The following is a 9,842-nucleotide window of genomic DNA, read 5'->3' as shown; positions in this document are numbered from 1 at the left end:
TATATATATATATATATATATATATATATATATATATATATATATATATATATATATATATATATATGTATATGTATATATATATGTATATGTATATATATATATATATATATATATATATATATATATATATATGTATATGTATATATATATATATATATATATATATATATATATATATATATATATATATATATATATATATATATATATATATATATATTTGGTTCAGCATTCTCGAATACAGCTATGTACGTACATTCCTAAGCACGGAAAAATCTAATTTAACCCAACAAAAGTAGTACTGCACAGAAGGAAAGGAATATAAACAAAGTTCCCTATATTTTTATTTAATGGTTTGATCCATGCTACTTCGGCGTTTGGTCTTCCCCTTGACACCACTTGGCCGTCGTCCTTTACCAATGGGAGCTACACCTCTTGGTCTGTCAGGTCCTCTTTTAGAAATGGAGGTGGGCTGACAAGGTATTTTTCCACGGCCTGTACCTTTTTTCAGCTCCGAACCGATGCTATGGAGCAAGCTATTTAGTTCATTGGTGGTTTTGACTGATGCTAGCCTCTGTTGTACTTTTCTTAAAGCCTGTGCAGTGTCATGATTACCAAAATGCTCGACGACTTGCGCTAAAGTTTTTGCAACAGGACTCGTATCCAATAGTGGAGGAGTCCTCAACGGAGTTTCAGTATATAGAAACCACTGCGGATCCTCAATATTGCATGCATGTCCGTCCTCAGTATCTAAACTTCCGTTGCTGGTTTTTGCTGACGTGCTGCTTAATTCTGTTCTTATGTCTCTGTCATTACTGTCTTTACACTCATTAATTATATTCACTGGTGAACTAATTATTTCAGTCTCCAGCAAACTTTCAAAGAAATTTTCGCCAAGAACTTTTTCTGGGCCGAGAGCTACTCCTACTAACCATCTTTTATTGGGTGTTGTCAATGGGAACATTTGAGGAACCATTGACAAATTTTTTTCTGCAGCTGCAACTTGGTGTTTGCAAGTAGTTCCAGTCTCCCCAGCAATGCACGTGCACATGCCAACATTCAGATCCACAGAAAAGGCTAATGCTTCTCTGCCTCTGTCTGACTTTCCACTTGGTATTTCGCGCCTCCTAGGTGCATCACCTTTTCGGCAGGTGTCTTGCTGAATGTGCCTAGGTTTTTGACACGCCGTCTGCCAAGTGCCACTTCCACCAGCCTCTGCTTCATATAAGCATCAAAAATTTCTGCCTTAAAGGCAACTAACTGTGAAGTGTTGTAAGCTTTCCACCTGAAAAATAGCATAGAAAAAAAGAATCAGTCGGGAATTTAAGGAAATGGCAATGCCTCAATATTATTTACTATTTCTCCTAGCCAGGGGGGAAAATAATTTCAGGTAAATTATTCTGACAGGAATGGAGTGGAAAAGAAACGATAATCATGACCTTACATATACAAATATGACCTGACCACACACTAGAAGGGTAGGTAAAAGAAGTAAAGGATAATCCTGAAGTCACTTATACAAGTGTGACATTAGAAGCATAATACAAAATTTTCTCCTGTTACAAATATTTACAGTACAGCTGGTTTAATTTCATCATATTTATATAAAAAAACTAATTAAAACAGTCAAATTTATATACTGTACACCATTATCTAAATTCATGGTGTCACAACCGTCTTACAAGCCAAAGTACTGTTTATGTTACAGCACAATATGGAAATTTGAAGCGCAGTATAAAGCATTTGAGTTAGTTACATAACATTTACCTGTTGAGGACAATATCCTTGATTATACACATTGTAGATTCACAGAAATTATTGGTGTGATGCCCCCTCAACAATGCACCACCTCGGAAGGTTAGTCCCCATTCCTCTTTCCTGTCTACTAACAAATGGAGATACCTGAAAGAAATACAAACCACTAAATTGACTGACAGACAAGAAAGGATGGAACATAAAAAAAAGATGCGTGTAAGAAAAAGACTAAATTGAGGAAGTAGTTATAAATACTGGTAATTTGTTGAAGAACTTTGCCATAATTCACTGAAAAACTGTGTCCGAATACTAAGATAAGAAAACTCGTTATATTACAGTATTCTAACAATATACGGTGCTGATTAATGATAATACCTTGTAAAAGTTGGGATGTGTCTCTGCAAGAGGGCTTGCTTGGAATTCATTCCAAATTCGCGCAAACTCTGTTTAAGATTCAGCATACACGAGCTTCTTGGCCACAGCCATGAGCTCTTGGCCATTTTCCTTCTTGATGCCATGTTTACAATCCAGAAGCCACCAGTGGCCACACCTGCTGCAGCAAATGAAAGATACAAAGAAACAACTGAGCCATTGGCCAGGTAGCTGCTGCTAGCTCCTTTCTTTCGGAATCACAATTGTCTGTCGTGAAAGCCTGTGGTGTTCCTTTTCCACAGAAAGCACCTTCACCAACTGCACTTTTGACCTGTCTTGAAACCTGTGAAACACACACATTAGAAATAGGAATTATTTTTTCAACCTTACCCCCTGTCCCCTGCCCCATTAACTAATAACAGATAATAACATTCTTGCCTCATTTAGTTTGTTTCTGCGCATATAGAACTGCCTACTTCTGATGATATTTCCTTTTTCGAGTTTAATTCCAGTTTATGCACATGGATATGTCTTAAATACTAGTAATTCAAAATACAATATAAACTAAACTCACCTCTCGTAAGACTAGCTTCATCTTGCGATGATGTAAATAACACTGCCAGAGGTGCTGCGCCAGCTGGCCCCCCACCACAAAGAAGGAGTACTATTGCTGTGTTCGTTCAGCTTGTCGACGCATCCAGTAGCATCAACGAAAACAACTTCAGAAGCTTCCCTTAATTCCCTGTGGATTCGTTTCTTAAATGGTGTCACCAATACTACTGAAAAAGAGCCCCCGTATGTCTCTGTTTCTATTGTTAATTCAGGGTTATCTTTGGCATACTTTTTGATCGAGTTCATCATTGATAGGTCATTTAAGCCACCATGTTCATTCCGCAGCCAGTCTTGCCGCATGTAGTCAGTGGATTTAGGAGATGGGTTTATAGAATGGTTAGCCTGTCCACATAAATCTTCACACAAACCCATTTTCAGCAAATGAAACCTTGTGGCCTGTGCGGTTGTCATGCCTAAAACCGGTGATAAAGTCAGATCACCACTCCTGCATCAACTTTACAGATACTAGGTAGAAACCTTTAAAAAATTATATAATATTCGACACTACTATTTAGGATGATATGAGCAGTAGTGCATTTTGTAGTGTAGTACAGCTTAGTTTCCTTTGAAATTTGGATAAATTACTTTCATTGAGGAAAGATGTTTGCTAATATAAGCATATAATGTAAAAAAATAGCCTTATGCAATATCCAAAACTAGCTTGTCATGTGTAATGACTTAGAATGATAGTGACTTAAAATGCAAAAAAATCATGAAACTTGTAAAAACATGGAAAATACCTTGTTCGAAATATTTTAAAAACGCATCTCTGGTTATTGGGTCCACTCACAATTGCCTCAAGGCCTCAGCAGACTCTGTGGAGTGATTGTGCTCTCCTTGTATCTTAATGAAACAGGGATGACTGCTGACCAATTTGTCCCTCTTCATGCAACTTTTGCTTATTATACGAAAGCTGACGTCCATTAATACCTGACACCTGCTGAAACATTACATGACACTAAAGTGGTAGACTACATCTCCACGGTATATACTGTACAGGGTGTAACACGAGTTTATGCAAATATTCTGGGGAATGAAACAAACAGCAATTTTGAGCAGAAAATGTTCTATAGACATATGCATTTTAAGGCTTAGTTTTCGATGAGGGGACTTTTAAAATAACTGTTATCATTAGTGCTGCTAGTTGGTAGCGAGAGGTCGGAGTCGCCTGTGGGAGGAGCGGTGGTGCCCTATAGAAGGAGCATGGAGTGATAGGCCGATGTGAATAAAGTAGGCTACCTCGGAATAAAATGTATTATTTAGGTTTTGAAGAAAAAAAAATGCATACATCATTGAATCCGTTTCCCTCCCTATCAGTAGTATTCATTGGACACCGATAAAAAAAAAAAAAAGTAAGCCTAACTGAATCTCCTATGTCAAAGGTAGGTTTGCTTATTCGAATATTGGACACCTATGAAATATGTAAAGTGAATTCTTAAAAATCTCTTCTTCTCCATCTAAATAATTCATCAGAACCAGTCATGAGTGCTGGTTCAACAATTCTGTGACGAGGCTGCAGGACCAAGCATTCACAAATGAATGTTATCAGCAACATTTACACTACTTACTTGATACGTAAAGCCAGACAGACATTACCGTTTTTTGCTAATTGTTTAAGTTAGACCACTTGCAAGAAAAGAATCATATTTAAAAGACTATCAATCCACTTGCCTTATTCACTTCGTCGCCTTAAAATGCATATGTTTATAGAACATTTTCTGCTCAAAATTACTTTTTCTTTCATTCCCCTGAATATTTGCATAAACTCGTGTTACTATAATTATGCTTCATCGAAATCCAGGTTGGATCAGGTAACTCGGAACGCCATGTGCGGAATTGAGAGACCCAAAAAAATGATGGATATCTGCCACTTCAAAAGAGGTACAAATTTCATATTATGCGCACATGTTATTGAGGACAGTTTTTTTAACCATCACGCCATGTATCGTGTTGTGTATGTCTTGTTTAATGTATTGAATGAAAAGATTTATTTGATTTCTGCAATATTTTTTTAAGGTTTTCACATTTCGTAACTAGTTTCGCATATATTCTCAGATTTTATCATTCATATTGATTCAGCATGTTCGTAACATTATGAAATAAATGACTACACTATTTGGAAGCCTATTCCAGATCTCTACTTCCAATTTTTACCTATATAATTTCTTAATCGAAATTTATCCAATTTGAAACCGTTGCTTGTAGCTCTAAGTTGACTGCTAATTTTCATAACCCATATTAATACTATGGAAACATTTGGATAACTCAGTCATATCACCTCGGACTAGACATCTTTCCAGTGAAAGTAAGTTAGGCCTCCGTAATCGGTCATCATATGTGAGGTCTGATATTAACAAGAATAATTTTTCTCCATATTATCTCCAAATAATCCATATCCATCCTTTAGTATAACCAAAACTGCACCGCATGATCGATATCCATAACCATCATTATCATAATTTCATTAATAAGCATAACTAGACCACGTCAATACTTACCCAGTAAAGGTTTTCCTGATTCCTTTCTGTCGTTTATCGCCGTGAATGCACATTAATTTCTGGTGAAAGGCTTTCCTCTCTCCATCATACAACCTCTTGACATTGAAGCAGGTGTTTGTTCTTCGGAAGTAGATTTGCTTCCATGCTTCTAAATCCTCTTGAGAATGGACATTCGTTCTCAGACATAAATAATCTCTTGTTTCTGTAATTACAATGTTATTGAATCCATCGCTTTCAAAATTCAAGGCTTCGCTATTAACGGCCATTGTACTCGTGACCAACAAGCATGTATGAGTGATGAAACAGTCTGCCCAAACTCAGCTATTCATTTGATAAATGCCGCACGTACGATAAATAAGGCCTGATACAATGTATGATATCATCTGAAGGTATCATACGTTTTTGAAAGATCATCGTAATGCTCTCAAGTTAAGACTCTTGCGATCATACAATTTGCAAACCAAAGATAGGTTGTAGTAGCAAATTTTGAAGTTCTACTAAAGGATTTATTTTTATTATTCACCTTTCAAATATGGGTGATGGTATGGAAAGAGAGCAGAGTGGCGTGGGAACGCTGGCTACTAGCTCCACCCACAGTGATGACATCACTGCAAGTGCGAGCGCTGTGATTGGCTGGAAATTTGCTGGTGCACTACCAGTATACATTTCGGGAATATGCGACCCTGACTTGTTGGGCCAAGGATGCCATTTTGATATTGAATTTATGAATATCCTAATTTTTAGCAACGATTATAAAACGGCGGATAAAAATGAGAAGGACAAATACGACTGTTCTGCTAAATTTTGCTTTCATCTGCGTCTTTATGAAATTCTGATAGTTTTTCTTACAGGCTTTTAAATCCATGCCATAAAACAATTTTGATAAAGCCTTAAATTTTGTATCTCTCTCTCCGGCATCACCCACTTTATATCATCAGCGTGGCAATACTAGAAAGCAATATCTACTGCTTTAATTTAAATACAAAACCTACCTTTCTAACAGTCATTAATGTTCTACACTGAGTAATAAAAACAAGGTTTACGCTTTACCATCAAATATTTAGAGCCTGAGAACAAAAACTAACATTTTTAGAATATATACTTTTATGATTCTGTCGCAGCCATACTATTACTGATAGGGGAAGCACAACCATGTGGATTCTCGTCTTTATTGGTCTAGGTTAATCAAATATTTGGTTGGGGTTATTGAGCAGGTACATACATCTTTTGTATGCATGTCTCATTGTTCTGTGCTTCACTAAGCAAGCCACTTTTTCGATAAATATGGTATTGTCATCCAATGAATTATAGCTGAATGAACTGAAGCGAGGGGACGTAGAAGGGGTCTTAATATTTCATCAATAATTAAGGTAAAAGGGGAAATGAAGCAGAATATATGTTGTAAGAAATTGAATCACATTAGCTCTTTCACAGGGGATACTTATTCCCTGCCTTTTGAAGTCCAAAGATGATTTTCGTTCCTGAATTAATAATATGGAAGATATGTCTTTTTCAACGGGTTTTAGTAGTTTCCATTAAAAGAACGCAGTCATTAGGAAAATTAGTTAGTTTTTTCGGCAGTTGATTAATACTTGAAAAAAAAGTCGATAATTTTTTACCTAATGATAACTAAATACACAGTGAATACATTCTCGTTATTCTAAAACTTTCCAGTGAAAATACACTTTTAAAAGGATTTCAAAGAATTTTTCATATAGCAAAAACAGCTATTTGTCTTTCCACTAAGATTTATAATCAAGCACAAATTTCACCCAAATGTCATTCTGGCATTCAACGGTGCTCATTAGAAGCATCCAAATTGACTTATGCCCCATTTTATTCATTAGTTAAATGTGAACCATTGTAAAATATAATAAAAAAGGTTGATTATACAATTATAGAAATGTTTGTTTAACGTAAAAAAATTAGATTAAATTTCAGAAGCACTTCAAAACTTTCAATAATGGAAGGGAAAAGAATGCAGCTTTACAGTTAAATAAGGTTTAAAAAGGAAGTCACCAAATCTTTAAAGGTATACAATTGCATTAGTGGGCATCGCTAATTTCTTCATTCCTTAAAGTGCTCAGAAACTGCATAAAGAAATTGTTCTTTATAGCTTCTATAAGTTTGTTAATAATTTTGTTAATTTAATAAATGTTTATATGCTTTCATGAGCTTTAATATCGTTTGAGTTTTTGTCTTATTATTTGTGAGGGTGTTATGACTAGAGAAGAAGTCAATTTAATTTTATTTCACTTAATTATCTTATGGAACAGGTTACTGATATGTCGTTATTTAAAGATGAAAATCGATGGTGAATCATTTTTAATCATAAGAAAACAAAAGGGAATAAGATTATCAACAGTGATACAATCGTATGCGTCATACAATTGTGATTGAATTATTTATATCATCAATTAGAAATTATTCGTTGTTTAAATAAAAAATGGTTACATTTACCAGAGAAAAAAGAAACTCGTGTCACTAGAAATACATAGTAGGCTTATTCGCAAGAATTTCAAAGCCCAAACTCTTAAAAAATATTTTAGTTTCCTGCTACAGGGACACAAAAAGTGGGCCATCATGAGACGGTACACACCTGACGCTGTCTAATGTGAACTGAAGTTTTTTGAAGGCGGGAGGGAGGATCAGGGCAGAGTAGGAGGGGCATAGGAGATTCCAAGTTTGGTGCACATCCCTGAGGAGTCCTGCCCGCATTCGTCCGACCTACAAACAGAAAACTGAAGAAAGTGCTAAAGTTTTTTGTTTATATGGTAAACACCATTACGGGAGCAGGAAAGAAAAGATGGATTTTTTTTTTTAAAGTAGAGCAGACCTCTAATTCCATGTGAAATAATAATAAAGCTTACTTTAAAAGTTTTCTGCAGCGAAGTGAAAAGAAAATTAAGAGTTATTAGGGGAAAATAGACCGTTAATTCTGTTGAGATTAATATTTTGTTATATTACTCTGGTTATGGTACTGGAAGGTAATAAAGTTATAACATTAATTAAGAGTGTTTTTAAAATTACGCCTACCGGTTTTCTATTGATCTCTTCAGTTAACGAAATTGCACTTTTTTTATTTATTCTCAGAACTTATAATGACCATTTTATTCCAATTTTAAAAGAAAATGCTAATTTTCTTCTTTAAGCATCTATGGTCACGCTTGTCATTCATAAGATCCAGGTCAAAAGGTAAAGGTCCTCTCTGGAAAGAGCAAGAGCACTTATATACTGCATATGTTCGAGGATGTCATAGGCGAAACGAATTTAGGTTCTCTTGGGAGATGCTTTTCTGATTGCAGACCATATCCAAGGTGCTTAACTTCCTTAATTAAAACAGCTGTGAAACTTTATAACAATTAGTCTATGGCATTCAAGTATTTTTAATATATTTATATACTTAAGAAAGTACAAACAATGCAGATATGAAAAGAAAATAATCTTGCATTACATTCCACAATATTTTCCATGACGAATTCTTCATCAAATTCCTTTATTATTATGCAATACCTAGAAGCTAAGTACTGAAGAAATCATAATTACACATAGAAAATTATTAACAGATGCGAGGATTACCCATAAAATAAAATAAAAAAACCAAAGGAAAAAATTTAATTTTTCCATGTGTGTGTTTGTGCACGCGGTTTTAGTTGCCTGTCCGTCCGCACTTTTTTCTGTCCGCACTTTTTCTGTCTGCCCTCAGATCTTAAAAACTACCAAGGTTAGAGGGCTGTGAATTGGTATGTTAATCATCCACCTTTCAATCATGAAACATTCCAAATTGCAGCCCTCTAGCCTCAGTAGTTTTTATTTTATTTAAGGTTCAATTTAGCCATAATCGTGCTTCTGGCAACGATATAGGCCATGCCGCCACCGTGCCATGGTTAAAGTTTTATGGGCCGCGGCTCATACAGCATTTTACCCAGACAAACGAAAGATAGATCTATTTTCGGTGGCTTTTATTATACGCTGTACAGAAAACTCGATTGCGCTGAAGAAACTAAGGCGCATTTTTTACTTTTTTTTCATGTGAGCAAAAGGAGTGAAATTATAACACATCATGCAAACAAAGACTTGGACTTTCATATGCTGATACTGTCTCAGGTCAAACGTTTAGCCTTCATTTACTGGTGAAAAATGAGGCTAATTAAGCTGTTTTCTGAAGGAAACACCGTAAAAGTTCACGGAAAGTTTTCAGATGAAGCTAAAACAGTTAATGAGATTAATGTCTTCGTCTGCTTCTAAGGTATTTCGAGGAATTGGGGACTTCGTGACCCAAGCACGTTTTTGCGAACTATAAAATAAAAAAATGTATATATGCAAGGAAGCAAGCAAAACTCTTGTTAAAGACTTCATTATGAATACAAATAAGACATATGTTGCATTAATAACTTAAACTTTGAAGGTCTGTTTATGATATTAACCATGAATGATTGAGGGATATACTTAAGTTTATGAAAGTAAGAGTAAATGCTCTCTCTCTCCCCTGCCTTCTCTCTCTCCCCTGCCTTCTCTCTCTCTCTATTATCTCTCAAATATATATATATATATATATATATATATATATATATATATATATATATATATATATATATATAT

The 9,842-nt window shown here is 35.1% G+C and overlaps 1 pseudogene; it reads right to left on the bottom strand.

The window, feature by feature from the left end:
• Positions 1-346: 346 nt before the first annotated feature.
• Positions 347-5,906, bottom strand: LOC136834694 (uncharacterized; annotated as a pseudogene).
• Between the last annotated feature and the right edge of the window lie 3,936 nt (positions 5,907-9,842).

Source organism: Macrobrachium rosenbergii, chromosome 54 (genome assembly GCF_040412425.1).
Source record: "Macrobrachium rosenbergii isolate ZJJX-2024 chromosome 54, ASM4041242v1, whole genome shotgun sequence".
Taxonomy (NCBI): Eukaryota; Metazoa; Arthropoda; class Malacostraca; order Decapoda; family Palaemonidae; genus Macrobrachium; species Macrobrachium rosenbergii.
The sequence above is the reverse complement of the archived record's forward strand: the minus strand, read 5'-3'. Positions and strand labels throughout refer to the sequence as shown.